Below are 17,638 nucleotides of genomic sequence, written 5' to 3'. Positions count from 1 at the left end.
GTGGGTCGCAAACCGTTAGTGGGTTGTGAAATCAGTTTAGTGGTTTACAGCCAGCACTTTAAAACAACAAGATTAAAAAAAAAAAAAAGCCTCAGTGTATCATTTACAGAAAAGGTAAGTGGGTTTTTTTGTTTTGGTTTTTTTATGATCATAGGTACATCTATCTGTGCCTGTATCTCAATCTAGATTGTATAAAAATATCTGTACTGGGTGGGGGTGAAAAGTTAATTTCTTTCCATGGTTTCGGGGTCAAAAAAAATTGAAGAACATCGGCCTACCCTAGGATGTCACTGTTGGGCCCAGCTGACCCTGAAGTCGTGCAGGGAGGCCAAGTCTGAGGCTCAGGGCCTACTTTGGCCACATGGACTGGACAGCCTGGGATTAGGTGACCACTTCATTGGGCCCCGTCTCTCCTTGGAGTGAGGACATGTGGGGCAGCTGGACGAGGAAGATTGAAGACAAGAAGCCTCCTTGGGAGGCCTCTGAGTGTGTCTCTAGCCGTAGCCAGATCCCTCAGCTCTCCCTTACTGCGGTTGTTCATGTTAGCTTCTGAGATGTACGGACTGGAAAAAGAGAGCCCGGAAGAACTGGGTGATGGCGAGGCAGAATGGGAAAACAGGAGTTTGTCAGCATGTGTCAGCAGCCTTCAGGGCCCTGATGCTTATTTGAGCTTAGGGGCTGGGCAGGGACAGGCCCTTGCCTTAGCTGAAGGCATGACATCCAAGATATGGAAGAGTTGGGAGGCCCCAGGGCTGGAGACCTTTGTCCAGGCAGATCAGTCCCAAAGGGCCCCATGGGGAGACCATGAGCGAGAGCACGAGGGTCTGGGGAGGGAGCAGGTCCCACCAGACTCCTCAGTCAGAGCGCTCACCTCTGCTAGCTGTGAGCTGCGTTGGAGAAAGACAAAAGTGTGTCAAACTTTGATCATTCACTACAGGAATGCTTTGCAAATTACTAAGAATTAGAGACTAGCATCTGGAACACTGAGAGGAGAAAATATTTGAATGTGTGTGTGTGTGTGTGTGCGTGCACGCACACACACACACACGTGATGCCCTGAGTGGTTGCTAGGGGTGATGGCACAGCTAGGAGGATGTCCTGTGTCGAGCATCCCTGAATCTGGGTGGTAAGAATGCTACAGAGAGAGGTGGCATGTTTTACTAAGGAAAAAATTACGTAGAATCTAGCACACTGCCCTGAATATAGATTACATGCTTAATTTCATTGGGATGATTTTTTACTAAAGATTTCCGAATTATTTGTGCTTGCTAATCACTGTGGAGATGCGGAAGAGGGTGGGTCAAAGGTGTCAATGCCCAGGATGTGGGCAGCGTGCAAAAATAAAGGAAATTGGGATTCCAGTGTGAAATTAAAGCTCTGGCTTTCGAAGCTTAGAGTGTGCGCTGCTCTTTGCTTCCTTCAAAACCCCTTTTATTTCCCCACTGAGAGAGAACCTTCTCTCATTTCCCCCCTCCTCCCTTGTTCCTTCGTGCGCCCCTCCTCCCTGCTGCCCAGGGCTACCCACGTCCCTGGCTTTCAGTGCACCACATAGAGGGTAGAAAAATGATCTGGGCTAAGAGGAGCTGTGGATTTGGGGGTTGGGTCTAGTCTATGCTACTTTCCAGGTGTGGGCTTCCAGAAGATTGCAGCTTCCGTTTACTCCCATTTCGGAGTACCAGTAAAGGATCCTACCCGCCTCGGATTCATTACTGAGCCCACGTGAGACAGCGGAGGCCGTCTGGAAGGCACTTAGCTTGTTATTGTCATCTCCACCATCCCCGGGGACACCCTGAGGTGGCAGTGGCTGTTCATTAGTGGCCATGTCCCACGACTATTTCCACAAGCACTTTGGAGAGCCCCTGTTGGCTAGCGTTGTGCCTGGGGCAGGGTGGAGAGGGGACCCACAGAGGCCGGAGGCCAGAACGTCCGCCCTCTAGAAGGTTCCTGAACTTGTCTGGGTACAAACAGAAGCACACAATGGATGTGAAGGCAATGCCAGCTTGGATGACATTGGGAATCCAACCGCCTGAAATGGGATTTCGCTGCTATTGTTGCTTTCAAATGGGATGCACGTTGCAGATTGAACTTCTGTGTGAGTGAAAACCCTTCCTGAGGCCCCTGGAAACATCTTCCAACTTCCACTGTGTGGACTTGAGTCAACGAAACTACCCTTTACAGGCAAAGGTTCCCAAGAAGACTTAGTATTAGAAGGTGGTTGGAGAAAGGAAACTCACTCAGAAACCACACGGGCGACAGAGTGACCTTTTACAAAATAAGATCTTGCAAAAATTTGAGACCACACACGCCTACCGTCTCTTACTCTGCTAGCAGGTAGTAAGTGCTGCAGGACTCTTAATCCAGGGTTTGTGTCACTTCTGCGCCCAGGTGTCCCAGGCCATGGCAGCGAACTCACAAGAGTGCCACAGGATATTTTTAAAATGTTCAAAGTGAACACAGGGACATTTGCCAGGTGCCGTGCTAGCAAGTACTTTGGACCTAAGTACCTATTAATGGGGCCATCAGGTGTATCTTTTAGCCTGGGGGTACTGCAAAGCATCACTGAGACACCAAGGGCACCTCGAACCAGGAATGTTTGGCAGCCCTTTATGGGTTCGGGTGGCATCATCATGGACACCATCTGATGGACACAGGGCAGTATGCCGGCTCACAGACGTCTCTTCGGCGTATCCCCTGCTCAGGTTTGTCATTGGCCAGCAACTCTGAACGTGCCATTGCTGATTTGTATCTGTCAAATGGTTGCATGTTCGGGACAAGCTTGATCGTGATTCATAGCACCCACCGATAGTTGGGCCCTACAGGCAGCTGGGATCCCTCTGCCTTTTGGGCTGAGAAACAGCCAGTTAGCACAGTGGCTAACTGTGTCAAATGGACACAACAGAGGTTGGCAGAGTTTGCCTTTAAGCCATCTGGTAACAGAGCCCGCTCCTCCTCCTTCCAGAGCTCGTCACATTTCTCCTTGCTGCAGGTGCCAGCTGGGATCTCTGCTCACTCCTTCCTCCCTCCCATCAGCCTTCTCCCGCAGGCCCTCAAGGGGCCTGTCCCTGCTTAGCACCCCTCCCGGAACTGTGCATTCTGCCTTTCTGGGGCTGCTCTTGACCGTTGCCTTCAACCGCCGTTGGAATTTTCTCTCGCTAAAATTCTCAGCAGTTGGTGTCCTGGTTCTGCAGCCAAGTGGGCTGGACTATCATGCCTCAAGGACGCGGTCCAGACCTTCGTGTGGGGACCCAGCAGCGAGCATGCTGGAAATGCCCAGTGAACTTGTTGATAAATGATTCAATTATGAACTTAATTCCCAGCATGGGTTCTGGGCCAGTCAGGGCTGCATATGACACCCTCTTGTCACTGCCTGATGATGGTTTTCCAGGGGCTCTCTCTGCCTTAGCTGAGGAAAAACTTGATGTAGTGGCCTTGCCAGGCCCAGCAGATCAGGTTTTTGGGGCCTGGGAGACTTTGGCCCCCTCGTATGGCCCCTCTCCTGTCCTCCCTGGGCTCTTGTGTGTGTCTTTCCCAGCAGGCACCCGGCCAAGTGCATTCAGCTCAGCGATGGGGCAGGGCTGTATGGAGATTTATGTGCTGAATTTAATAACCTTTCTCCCTTCTCAGGGCGACAGAGGAAACCAGTATCCCCAAGGTGGAGGTGTCCCCTTCCCCTGGGAGCCCTGCCTCCTCACAGGCTGCCATGCTTTGTTGTCCCTGTGACTCACCAAGTGTGTGCAGAGGCTGGAGGGTGGGCAGGGGCTGGGAGGGGCTGGAGAAGAGGCCGGTCTTGCTTCTGACACTCGAACTCCTCAGAATTGCCACCCGCCCTGTGTGTCAGCACTGAGAGGGCATTTTAGAGATGGACAGAGGCCTGGCCTTTTCCATTTTTTGAGTACCTTGAATATTTGAAAAAAGAAGAAAAATACCAGAATTGGTACAAAAAATTGTAGGTGGTATATTCTATTTAGATGCTTAATAAAAAAATGCTTCTAAACACTTATAAAAATACAATGGCTACGAGGACCCTCATTTGGAGAGAATGATTCCATAGATCCATAGACCATAGATTCACAGTCTATGATTTGAGGTCGTTTGTGGATGAGATTCAGAATGCGTGGCTCTCCTGGTCCTCTGCTCCCCTTCACCTCCGTGTTAGATATGGGTGCCTTTGGCGGGGCAGGGTGGGGGGTCTCCTGCTGGAGGGCTCGGGGCCCCACTCTTCTACGGGACAAAAGCCTTCAGATCAACCTTGTGCCCCTGGGGAGAGGAGTGGTGCCCTCAGGCTGGCCTGGCCTGGGCAGGGAGGGTCTCCTTGCTGGGCTGGGGTGAACAGCAGGTGGAGGGACACAACCTGAGTCATCCGTGGGACACGATGCCCCCTTCTCCTGATGTCCTCCTCCTCCAGCCAGGGGCTCATCACTGGGGTATCTGGGTTACCTTGGTTACGACATGGGAAAAGGAAGTTTTGCGAATGGCTTCTCCTTGGGTGCTTTCAGACTTAAGAAATAGCTCCATCATTTGTGGCCAGCTTTCTGCTGGTTTCCTTCTGTGATGATAGCAGCCGCCAGTTCGCCTCATGACATGCCTACATCAGTCAGGCATTGTGTTAAGAGCTGAAAATACAGTGGTTATTCACGCTGGCTGTCCTGGGGGCAGGGGAGCTGACCGTTGATTTGGGAGAAAGGCACAAGTGTGTGAGTCACCTCCATATAATGAAGTGAGCACTCTTCTTGGATTATGACAGAACCATAGAGGAGAGCCGCCCACCCAGGGCGGGGCATTCCTGAGAAGGTTCTGGAACAGAGAGGGAGGCTGAGCTGAATCCTGATGAAGAAAGGACTAGCCAGGCTGGAGTGGGTTGTGAGAAGATCCAAGGGACGGGGGCACCCAGCTTGGGTCGAGGTATAGAGGTGTGACAGAGCAAGGGTTGAGAAAATGGGGGCCTGAGTATCCAGGAAACAAGTAGGGGTGGATGTGGAGTGGGAATGAGGGGGCAGGGGTCTTATCTCTCAGACTGGTGAGGAGCAAGAGAGCGAGGGGGTCCGGTGGGTGTTTTGGATGAAACTCTTTAGTTGCAGTATGAAGAGACAGATCTCAGTGGGGGAAGGGGGGGTAGGGCTTGACTGGAGGAGGTAGATGATTGTATGTGTAGGGGTGGCCCTGGGGAGAAGCCATCAAACTAAGAAAGGAACAGAGTTGGGTGACAAGGTGTCTTGTGGCCTCAGGGGCAATGGAAGGGAATGTAGCTGGGCCAGGCTGATGTTGGGCATCAGCACTCAAGACCCTTCCATAATAGGAGTGAGGCAGCTGGGAGGGTGAGAGGAGCAGTGGAGAGGAGAAATCCATGGGGACAGATGTGTAAGGGACAGGGGTAGGAGCCAGATGGGGGCAGGGGCTGGGAATGGGGGAGAGGAGAGCTTGGTGGAGAATCCAGAGGGCACGATTGGGTGGTCTGTCCCTCGTGTACCCACTTGGGCATTCTGTCCCACCAGCAAGTGCAGGAACTCTGGGGTCACTGACCTGAGGCTTCAGGGTTGATATCTCCCTCCAGTGCCTGCCTAACACTGTGCCTGACACACAGTAGGTACTAAATTAATGTTAAGTCCACTGAACACAAATACAGCATGGAGGCCAGTGAGAGGAGGGCTGGAAACATCCAGTGGCTTTGGCAATGGAGGCGGGGCATTTCTGGGGAGTGTTTCTGGGGGACAGGTGGAAGCGGAAACCAGATTTCTGGGGAGTAAGGGAGGAGGTGGAGGAGGCAATTTTTTTGGGTGGAGTTGGGTGAGTCAAGGGGTGAGGAAATAGAAGACAAGGAGTCTGTCTATTCTTTCTAGAAGCTTGGCCATGACAGGAAGGAGAGGAAGGGCAAGACTCATGGTTGAAGCACTTTTCAAACATTAACAGTAACTTTCATTGCTTCCTCCATCCCTACAAAGATTGGGCGTTCCTTACAGAAAATCTAGGAAATGCATATAAGGAGGCAAAAAAAAAAAAAAAAAAAAAAATGAAAATCACCCGTTAATTCCATCCATTGGCAATATACGCTGTTAAACCTTGCAGTCCTTGCCTTCCAGACTTTGTTGCTGTAGTTTTTTTTTTTTTTTTTAGTAGAAATGGGTGTCGTGCAGCACATTTCTTACTTTGCGACATAGCTTTTTCACTATCTCTTGTATAACTTCCTCTGTCCGAGCTACTATTCCTCCAAAACATCCTTTAAAATTTTATCTATCTACCTAAATGGTCCAAATGGTTCAAACCTCAACACATACAAAAGAGGGTTGATTCAGTGAGAAGTTGCCTTTTATTGCCTGCCCCTGAGCTACCGAGTTGGCCTTGGAGGCAACTGGTATTTCCTTCTTTCGTCCAATATGGTGATTAGATACTATTCCAATGCATGTGTCTTTCAAAACTTATTTAAACAACTTCTCATCTTAGATATTTAGACGTGACTTAGTTTTATTTTGCTATTATACATCAGGCTATAGTAAGTCTTCTTCTAGCTAAATCATTGTGCACATACCTTGTCTTCCTAGACTACATTTCCAACAGTGGGAGTTCAGGGTCAGAAGGTAGAAAGACAACTACAGAAAACTTTAAATACCAGGTTTTCCCTCCAAGGAAATCAACGTCCATTGGCGTTCCCCTCCGCAGAGCATGAGAGTCTTTCTATCCCCACCTGCCCCTCCACCCGTGTTATTAAAACTCACTTCCTCCACCTGTGCCAACTCAGTGTTTTGTTTGTTTTTTTTTTTTTAAAGGTGCATGCGAGGGCCTCTAACCGTCACTGTGAGTTGCATTTTGGGAGAAACAAATGGCACCATGGGGAACGATAGGGGACCAGGTGTTGCAAAGGCAGTTCTGAGCCTGGAAAGGGCTGACCTGGTGGGAGGACAGAGAAGATTGAGCTGAGGAGTGAGCTGGCTGGCTTGTCAGTGAGCACCAAGCCCGGGGACAAGGCCCTTCTTCATTTCTAGAAACCCCGCCCTGGCCATGAGGAGCAGGAGGGCCTCCAGAGACCTGGAAGAATTTGTGGGTGAGGTCCAGGGACAACTGGTATATGGTCTGGGCTGTTTCTTGTTCTTCTTTCAAGAGGCAATCTTGTGGGTTCTTTGCTGACAGCATCCGGGGCGGGGTTCCAGGAACAGCACAGAGCTGGGTGCATGCTCTTGGGTGAGCAGAGTCCGCCTCTCCCTTGACTTTGCCTTGGGGTGACTGCATGTGGCCTTGTGCTCCCAGATGCAAGGCTGCATGATTCCTGATTGGGGAAGAGAGGCAAAGGGCTGTTAGAGACACGCACCCAGCTGGAGCGAGCGCAGAGAAAATCTGCTTCACCCTCATTCATACATTCCCGGGCTTGCAAGGTCAGCACTGGGTGTCGGATGGGCTGTGTTTCCTTTCGCATTCACCCTTCCTTAGGGACCCTCTGGAAAGTCCCTGCTTTTCCCATGCTGCCCCCAAGGGGAGCTGCTTCTCTCTGGTTGTTTTGCATACAGCAGACATCAGGCCTTTCTCCAGACTATTTAGTGTGTGTGTGTGTGTGTGTGTGTGTGTGTTTCCCCAAAAGAGAAAGAAAGAAAATCGTTTGGTTTACAGTCTGTAGTTACTTGTCTCTGGGTTAGGATCGCTGGAGGTTGCCCCCGCCTCGCGTCCAGCTTGACTTCCAAGTTTCTGAGGCCACATTTAGCCCCTACTCCCCACCCCTGAGCTCCGTCAAGGACTGTCAACTCCCTTGAAATTGACACCCCAGAGAGTTGGAATGGGAATCCTCACTCCCTGTAAATTTGGAGTTGTATTTTGTTGCTGCAGCTTGCTCATTTCCTGGTTATTCTCATGGATAATTCTTGGGTTATCCATGAATTGGATATATATGTATAGATATATCTTCTTTTCCCCCCCCAAGGCCCTGTTTTTGTGTGTGTCAGGCATCATTTCCAGAGAGCCCACACTCCACCTAGATTCTATATTGGTCTCTGCATGCGGGGTTTAGGGCCGCTGTTACCCAATTACCACAAACCAGGTGACTTAAAACAACAGAAATGTATTGTCTCACAGTTCTGTGAGTCAGAAGCCAGAAGTCAGGGCATCAGCAGAGTTGGCTCCTTCTGGAGGCTCTGAGGGAGAATCTGTTCCATGTCCCTCTCCTCGCTTCTGGTCGTTGCTGGCAACCCGTGGCTTTCCCTGTCTTGTAGATATATCACTCCAGCCTCTGCCTCTGTCTTCATATGGTGTTTTCCTCTCTGTATGTGTCTTTGTGTGTCCTCTCCTTATAAAGACAAAAGTCACTGGGTTTTAGGGCCCACCCCAATCCAGTAGGATCTCACCTTAACTAATTACATTTGCAAAGACCCTATTTCCAAATAAGGTCACATTCTGAGGTGTTCTGGGTAGATATGGATTTTCAAAGGTCACCGGTAAACCCACCACAGTCTCTCCACCTTCCGACCCTTCCTTCCACTGATCTGTCCCATGCACCTCGCCAGAGCCATTTTTCTCAAACCTCCTTAGCAGGAGCAACCAACTCTTATGCCAAAAATCTCCAGTGACTTCCCGCTGCCAACAGAATAAAGTCCTATCTCTTTAGCTCAACTTCAGAAGACTCACCATAGTGTTGCTCCAGTGATCTTTTTCACGTTCCTTGTCTCCACTCTCCTTCACACATTCTCCAGCTGCATCTGGAAGGTCTTCTGTGGCATGGCACATACTGTAAAGGGCTCTTGTCTTCTGCTAGGGCCTCTGTCCGTTGCCTAGATGCTCACCTTTTCAAGCATCCCTGTCATGTCATAGCCTTTTTTCTCTGATGAGAACATCCCTGGCCAGTCGAGATCAAGGGCTCAGCGCTGACCACAGACCGACTTCGATGCCACCCCCTTCCTTCCCCCATCCTCAGTGGCGAGCGATGCTACTCTCTGCCAAGTGGAATTTTTATCCAAAGATAAGCCTGTGTCTAATACGTCTTTGGGTCTTTGGATTGGAAAATGATGCATTGAATCTTGCGACTTCTTGGCAAATGACTGTGGGTGCCACTGCTGTGAGCACATGAGGGGGGTGATTTGAATCTCAAGCGACCAGATGCTCATGGGTCAGTGCATGAACTCCATGCCTATAGCCCCACTAGGTCTGAAGCAGATGAAGATCCCCTGTGTGGAGATAAAATGAGGGGAAGGAGAGAATGGCTGCTGTATTGAGAGTCAAGGGCAGTGGTCTTTCAAAGGAAGACGTAGGAGAAGCAGATCCCTAAGGTTGGGTACTGAGGGGCACTGGGCTCAGTGGGAAGGGTTGTAGTGATATCCAGCAGGCCCCCTCCCCATCCTCCCTGATGGACGGTTGGTGAGCAAGATGGCAGGTGGGACAGGGCTAGGGAGGGAGGTAAAATGGAGACATAGGGTACAATGAACAGAATGGGTTCCAACACCTTTCACTTCCAGCTTTCACAGATGCCCTGAACACTTGAAAGCAACAAGGAAGTTTTCATTGCAAAGAGTGATGCTGGCATCTTTTTCTAGCCCCTCCCAAGTGGCACTGATTGACCATTGACAACTGGCTCTTCAAACTCTCTTCCAAAGCATTGCATCTCTGTGGAGACACATGAGGAATGTAGTTCATCTGCAAGTAGGTTTCCTCTAAACTGTCTTGCCTCATGTGCTCTGTCTTTTTCCTCTGCTCATACCTCAGTTGCATCAAAGCCCCATAGGCATTGTCCCTGGGGATCAAGAAGCAGTCCACCCCAAAAGGAATAGCAGAGACATAAAGAATTGGAGTGAGAGAGAGTTCTGGGCAGATGCTCAAGGTGTGGGTGGCAGGTTGAGCCCACTGATTTGTGACATTCTGCATTTCAGGTACTGGGACATTTCTAACATCAAAATCTTTGAAGCCACCAGGGCTCTTTCTTGCTGGGTCTTGGCAATACTCCTTCATGTCATAGGTTTAGAAACTCAGGCTAAAGAAAGTACCCAGGGAAAAGTGCTTGCCCCTGGAAATGTTTATGATAGCTCTGCTCCTTCCTCTATTGACTCATAACTCTGCATGCATGGTCTCACCTGGCTGGGTTCAGAAAATAGTTATCTTATTATAAAAACAGTAAACCCTTGACTCCATTAAATAATTATAGCTTCTTAGACATCCCATCTAAAAAGTTTCCCATTTTTCTTCCTGACAAATTGCCAATTTGTGCATTTTAAAGCAGATGGATTTAGTCAAATTTCCTTTGTCAGTAAGTATTCTGTGCAACAAATCTGTTTCCAGGTCCTAAAGGCGACTTTGCTCAGGTTCAAGCCAACAACCTCCACCCCCCAACCAAACAAAAAGGAATGACCCCAGTTTGAGTTAGTCGTATCCATATACATGAAGAATATCCATGAGTTTGAAATGTTTTAAGAATCATGAAGGGCGGGGGAGAGGAGAAAAGAGGAAAAGGATGAATTGCTTATGATTCTGCTCTTAAGGAGTGATTTTATGTCACTGCTCCCTGCTACTGGAAGTTGCCATCCACCTCTGACCAAAGTACAAAGAACATTTGACACAACATAAAACATGAAAAGAACTTTCAGTGGCTTAGTGTCCTGGCTGTGACTCAAATGTGCATGCCCAGGCAGGCTCCACAGTGGAGGTCCGGCTCCATTGCTCTACTCTAGGAGGCTGAAGCAGATGTGGTCCATTAATATCACTCTCTTGCCAATAGCAGTTTCCATCGATGGAAGCTGGACTGATCCAACTGTAGTCTTACTTCTGAAACATCCAAGGATTCTAGGTAGCTGCTTCTGTGTTTCTTTTTCCAACTAGACAGTGAATTCCTTGAGGGAAAGGATAATGTCCATTTGGTTTGCATCTGTAGACATCAGCTCAGTAATTGGCACATAAAGGCACTCTGATAAAAAAAATTTTTTTTAATGAAATGGTTTAAAAACAGCAAGATCCTCTGTAAAAGTAGGACATTATACTCCTCTAGTTTTCTTCAGAGCATATAAATATTTGATAGGAGGTTGCACCAGGACTGGGATTCTGACTCCTAGTGGTGCCGGGATCTGGGGCTCCGGGACTTAGAGACAGAAGAGATGGAACTCTGGTTCCATCAAGGACAAAGCTGATGGGAAACTGTGGCATGGGTGTTAGGAGGGAGGGTGAATTAGTTTCCTATAGCTGCTGTAACAAATTACACCAAAAGATGAGTGGGTTAAAACAACACCAACTTATTAGCTTAACCATTCTGGAAGTCAGAAGTTCAAAATGAGTCCCCCGGGCTAAAATCAAGGTGTTGACAAGGCTGTGTTCCCTGGGGAGGCTCTAGGGGAGAATAGTTTTCTTGCATTTTCCCATTTCTAGAGGCCATCTGCATCGTTTGGCTCATGGCCTCTGCCTCCGTCTTCAAAACCAACATCTTCAAATCTCTCTCTGACTCTTACCCTGACCCTCCTGCTTCCCTCTTTGACTTATAAGGACCCTTGAGATTACATGGGGCTCAACTGGTTCCCCATCTCAAGGTTACCTGATTAGCAGTCTAAATTCCATCTGCAACTTTAATTCCCCTTTTCCATGTAACATAACATATTCACAAATTCTGAGGAGTAGGGCATGGATGGCTTTTGAGGGGAGGCATTATTCTGTTTACCACAGAAGGGCACCTGGGTGGTCATGGAGTCCAGCATCCTCGTGTATACTTGAGGAAACTCAAGCTCCAAGAGTTTATTGGAATTCCAACTGTTTTCCTCCACAGGAGAGTTAAGCTCACTCTAAGGCCCAACCGTCTGCACCCAGAGCCCTAAGCAAGACTCAGCAGGAGGCCCCTGGCCTCCTCTTCCTCCAGTTCTTTCTTCTACACCTGTGCCTCATTGCTTTCCCACCCTGTCCAGGGGAGGGTGCCAGGGTGTGTGTGTGTGGGGGGGTCACAGTACACCTGACCCATGTCCAGACTGGATGGAGAGTGGCCATTTCATGGGGCCAGAGAATGGATTGGACCCATCCATAAGAGCCGTGTCATTTTTGCAGAAGCGTGAGCTCTTAGAAGTACAGCTTCTGGAGAGAGGGGAGGATAGGTGATGGGTATTGAAGAGGGCATCTTTTGGGATGAGCACTGGATGTTGTATGGAAACCAAGTTGACAATAAATTTCATATATTAAAAAAAAAAAAAAGAAGTACAGCTTCTGGAGCCACCTGTGTGGCTCAGTGACTTAAGTGTCGGACTTCAGCTCAGGTCATGATCTCACAGATCCTGAGTTCAAGCTCCACATGGGACACACTGCTGTCAGCTCAGAGCCCACTTCAGATCCTCTGTATCCCCTCCCCCTCGCCCCTCCCTCTCCTCTTTCTCATAAACAAATAAACATTAAAGAAAAAAAGAATGGGTGTCTGCATGGCTCAGTTGGTTAAGTGTCCGACTTTTGATTTTGGCTCAGGTCCTGATCTCATGGTTTGTGTGTTCAAACCCTGCGTTTGACAGGGCTTCTGCGCTGACAGCGTGGAGCCTGCTTGTGATTCTGTCTCTCCTTCTCTCTGTCCCTCTCTCCCTCTCTCTCTCAAAAATAAATAAAACGTTTTTTAAAAAAAAGAAAAAGAGAAAAAAAAGAAAAAAAAAGAAGTACATCTGCCAGTTGCCTAACTAGGACACTGAACTCAAGGGACTTGGGGCCTCAAGAATCTGAAAGCCTATATTGTCCTTACTAGGAAGTCCATAAAAGGGGGAACTAGTGGGTGATCCCCAACTGGCTGGTTCACAACTGACACTGATATTGCTGCTGGGGCCGCTGCTGTGGGTTTCTCAGCCTGGAGACCCTGTTGGACCATGGCCCATTCTTGGCAAAAGAAGGTTCCGGCTGCCGAGTGTCCTTTGAGTAGATGCTGGTGATTCTCGCCCCAGAGCTCAAGTTTAAGGCAGTAGGTGGTCCAGGAGGCACAAGAGCAGGTCCCCGGTCAAGGCCGGGGCCAGAGGAGAAGACACAGGAGGACTTAACTGCATGAGACATTTACTAGGAAAGAGCAAACCACCATCTGGGGGAGCAGAGGACCAGGGGACGGGACAGGTCTTATTCCTAAAGTTCCCTCCTTTCATGTCATTCCGTTCTGTGTAGCTGGCCAGCCCCTTTACCTTCACCACAGCCAACAAAAGCCTCTGGTCAAGGACATGAGGGCCCAGGACCTTGCTTGGAATTCCTCAGAACCCTGGGATGCAGCCAGTCTGGTGGGGGAAGATGGGGTGTTAAGGGTGGATGGGACCACTGAGGAAGGCAGGACAGGCCTCTGGAGGCGGTTGACATGGCTCCGTGAAGAGCAAGGGGACCATGGCCCCCTCAGCGTAGGGCTATAGAGTTCCCCATCTGTCCCCTGGCAGCTGACAGGTGGAGACAAGAACCCTGACCCGAGAGGTGAGTGAAAAGAGAAGCAAGGTATCTTCACCCAGGGGAGAGCCCATGTCCTCTGGCTGAGTGCCTGGCTTGGTTGGGATCACCATGATCAAGTTCTACTTTGATTGAAAGTCTCTAACCCAGGATTCTGGACCAAAACCTCAGCATCCTCTGAAGGAGACACAGCTGAGGATCCGAAAGGGCAGAGAGAGCTTGCGAGGAAACGGGTGCAGGTGAAAATGGGGAGAACAGGTGGAAATGGGTCAGGGATGTGGCTGAGGCTGAGGTTGGCGGTTCCAGTGATGATGGAGGTCGAGGAAGATGACGCGTCGGGGATCAGGATGTGCTTCTGAGACACAATATCGAGGAAGAATGAGGTGGGGGTATCGATCAGCCTGAGGGATATTCCTTCTGCAGATGGGCAGTGTTGATGGAGCCCTGCCTTTTCAGTGGTGCTGAAAACTGGGCAGCCCCAGGGAGGAGAGAGGCCTTATATACTTTGTCTACGCCTACAGCTGCAGACAAGAAGGCAGGGCACCCGCCTTTCCCCAGAAGAGTCAGTTGAGAAGGACATAGCCGCTGCCCCTAGGGAGGCCCCTGCTTCCTTCCCGTCAGGGCCCTCCAAAGGCTGCACAACCCAGGCCCCCAGAAGTGAGCCCCCCTAATGTGTAGTGGAAAATGAATCCTAAAGGAAGGCCAGACTGCCACCTGACGAGCACCCTAGACTGGATGTCACTTGAAGCCTCCTGGGGCTCCGGTGCCCTGTGAATCTCTTCCTCTTGGAACCTGGGCAACAGATATCTAGTGCCTTGCTGGGCCCCAGGCTCTCCTGCCAGCAGTGCCTGAGATGGGAAGACTGAGAGCTAAGATTCTCCTTTAGGAACTCAGTGTTCAAAAATGTGCCATGACCCATGGTGGCCCTTTTTCTCTTGGGGCTCCAGAGAGCTTCTGAGCTGGACAGACTGGAATAAGAGAACCCAGCAGAAATGGAGGGAGAAGCAAGAGGTAAGATCTCTGGCTGAAACGAGGCTGTTGGGGGGCAGCCTCTAAGACACTCTTCTTGGTGGGTAAGAGCTGAAGTACTCCAGAAAGCCCACCCAAGGAAGTCCCTGACCCCTGGGCACGGGACGGCCCCTTTGGGACTGATGAGTTCTCAGGCTTTGGCCAAGTTTGTGTTTCTCAGAGGGACCATGGCCAACCTCTGGTGCATAACTGTCTATGGAGACTGGATCTTGAGCAGAGAAAAAGTACTGTGGGCTCTGGAGCAAGGAGAACCCCCAAAGATATGGGATGGAGTCTGGCATTTCTGGGAGCTGGAGCAGGCCTGGGTGGGAAATGCCAGTGGGTGGCATGGTGTTACGAAGTTACTTCTTCCCAGAACTTATGAGACATTGAATTCATTTCTAGAATTTCTGTCCTAAAACCATGAGTTAAATGTTCTGTGTTTTTTGTTTTTGTCTTTTTGTTTTGTTTTGTTTTGTTTTGTTTTGTTTCTAACCCAGTTAAGCACAGGAGTTTGATAATGGCCATCAGGTAATGTGTTTGGAAATCTGGTCTGCGAAGACCAACATCATTATATTTTAAAGCGCTGACGTGTACCTAAATGGCTATATTTTCAGATGAGCTTGAGTATGATTTGTCAAGATCTATAATGTCGCCATGAGAACTGTAACCACATCAAACCTATGGATTCACTTGGGAAGTGAAGCCATTGTTGTTGGATCTAGCGTTTTCAATTCAGAGCAGCTTGCGTAGAAAGGCAGAAGGTAGTGGTTAAGAACACAACCTCTGAGCCTCGCTGCCTGGGTTTGGGTCTCTACTTTGCCTCTCTGGCCTTGGGCAAGAGCCTTAAGATTTCTGTCCCTCAGGTTCCTCATCTGTAAAATGGGGATTAATCCCAGGGTTATTGTGAAGATCAGGTAAGTTAATAGATGTAAAATATATAGAACAGTGCTTGGCATGTACTAAGGACTCAAACGTTAGCTACTATTATTATTTCTAATTTTATTTTATTTCAGTTCTTTAAAAACTGCATTCCATTTTTGTGGATTCTGCAATGCTTATTTTATTTTATTTTATTTTATTTTATTTTATTTTATTTTATTAAGGAAAACTTACTCCTTCCTTTTTTTCTGACCTGACAGCATGCCCAGGAAACAAGGTGGTTTGTTTTGGGGCTGAGGATTCTGGAAAGATGTTAGGAACAATACACGGGAATGTAATTTTTCAGTATCCCTAATCTACGCTCAGCCTTAAGCCCTGTGCCCTTTACAATGGTGTGAGCTTGGTAAATGGTCGATAAATAATTTCAATACATTCACCAAAATCATTTTTGGTTGTTTCTAGGTCCAGAGTCTGGGAAAATGTCATTGGAAAGTAGCTACCACGGAAATGTGAGTTTCCCGCCCTCTACTATTCTGATATTCTCAGGAGCTGGGAAGCTGGCATAAAAAATAGTCAAGGTTTTAAAGCTGCAATGGACTATATTCTGTTTCTTTCAAAATTCTTTTCACATCCTCCCTGGCAGAGAGGCCTGCCTGCTTTCCTATCAACACTGAAGAATGTATAGCAGCATCTATATATACAGCCTGAGGTGTGCTCCCAGAGCCTGATGGTTGGAGCTGCCTCCCTGGCTCTTTCTTCCAATTGATGGAATGGTGTCTGTAAAAATGTTTTGAAAATAGTGGCAAATTGGCCTTCATGACAAATAGAACTTAATGTAATATATTTTACACATTAAATCTCCACGAACAAAAGCGATCTCTAATGTTTTCTTTCTCAGGGCAAATTCCTTGGCATTTACATACCTTCAGTGTTTTACTGTGATCCTGGCTGGTGGGGGGGGGGAGTTATCATAATAAATAAAACAGCTTTCACCTGTATGGAGCTTATGATTTATCTGATAGCAACCCATTGTATCTCACCCCCGAGAGAGGTGGGGTGCAGGTGATGGGGAAGAGGTCCTCATGTTGCAGCCCCCAGATGGAACCTGTTTGACTCCCTCCCCTAATCCCCCAACTCCCTGCTCCTCCAAACCCTGGGCTGTTAAGTGCTCCTTTGAAGGAGAGGGAGTCAGAGGTATAGGAAATACCAGCTTCTGAGACTTTGATGGCTGAGCCCAGTATGGTCTGGGGTGTCTCTCCCTGAGTTAATGGCATGGGGACTCCCCAACAGCAGTTGACCCAACTGATCCACTCCACTGTGGGAAAAGTAGGCCCTGCTTCTCCAGTGTCCCAAATGGGGTGTGGGGTGGCAGTGGGCACAGGGGACAACTGTTGAGGCAACTTCGACCCTTTGACACCCAGGGTTGCTTTGGACAGAAGCTGAAAGGAGGAGAATAGAAATGCACAGGGTTTGTGTTTTGCACTCCCCTCAATCCCCCATTGAAACAGTGAAATTGGGAGGGGGAGAAAGAAGGGACAGGGGACAGGCTTGTTTATTTTAATTTAATTTTTTAAAGTTTATTTTGAGAGAGAGAGAGAGAGAGAGAGAGAACAATGGGGGGAGGGGCAGAGGGAGAGGGAGAGAGAGAGAGAATCCCAAGCAGGCTCCTCACTTTCAGCCCAAAGCCTGACTCGAGGCTTGATCTTACGAACCGTGAGATCACAACCTGAGCCAATATCAAGAGTTAGATGCGTAACCAACTGAGCCACCCAGGTGCCCCCAGGCTTGTTCATTTTAAGGAGAGTAGAGTGGAATCAGAAAAGATAGTCTCATCCAGATGGTAGTAAACACGATACTATTTTTGAGTGCTTATTGTCTGCCTGGGACTGGCTACCTGGTACTAATCCTGGGTGTGGATTTCTCAAATTGCAAACCATGGCACACATGAAATATTTCCTACAACTTGATTTCTACCCAGAGTTGTCATTTCATCTGACAGTAGAAATTTAATGATTAATTCGCCATAGTTCAGCCACTCTGGGTTTTCTGAGCATGCTTGGAATGTAACAGCTTAATTCTTTCAAAGCTCATCCATCACCCTTATGCCTCCCTCCCCTGGGATTTTCACCCAAGATCTGAGAGCCTTAATGGTCACTGGGGGTGGGGTGGTGGGGTAATGACCAAGGGGAGGGGAGTGGTGGTCTTGGGAGCCATTCCCTGTGGAGTGCCTGTGGGCCTTCTCCCTGACACTTCTGGCTGTGACCCTCTTGGTCTGTCTGCCATCCCAAGCCAGCTCTAAAATGAATGCACTCATGGTGGGGGCAGTTTGTGGTGCCTTGAGCTTTTTCTTATTCTTCAGTGCTCCTTTAAAAGTAATGTTATTTTTTTTTAACAACTGGAAGTTTGTACTTCTTAA

General features: G+C 48.7%; 1 long non-coding RNA gene across 1 annotated transcript; it reads left to right on the top strand.

The window, feature by feature from the left end:
• The first annotated feature begins 3,152 nt into the window (after nucleotides 1-3,152).
• On the top strand, nucleotides 3,153-16,220 carry LOC132668735 (uncharacterized). Its single transcript, XR_009605734.3, has 2 exons — nucleotides 3,153-14,343; nucleotides 15,685-16,220. It is a non-coding gene; the product is annotated as an uncharacterized LOC132668735 (long non-coding RNA).
• Nucleotides 16,221-17,638: the final 1,418 nt, after the last annotated feature.

This window comes from Panthera onca, chromosome B3 (genome assembly GCF_046562875.1).
Source record: "Panthera onca isolate mPanOnc1 chromosome B3, mPanOnc1 haplotype 2, whole genome shotgun sequence".
In the NCBI taxonomy this organism is placed as follows: domain Eukaryota; kingdom Metazoa; phylum Chordata; class Mammalia; order Carnivora; family Felidae; genus Panthera; species Panthera onca.
Note: the sequence above shows the minus strand (reverse complement) of the source record. Positions and strands in the feature narration are given on the sequence as shown.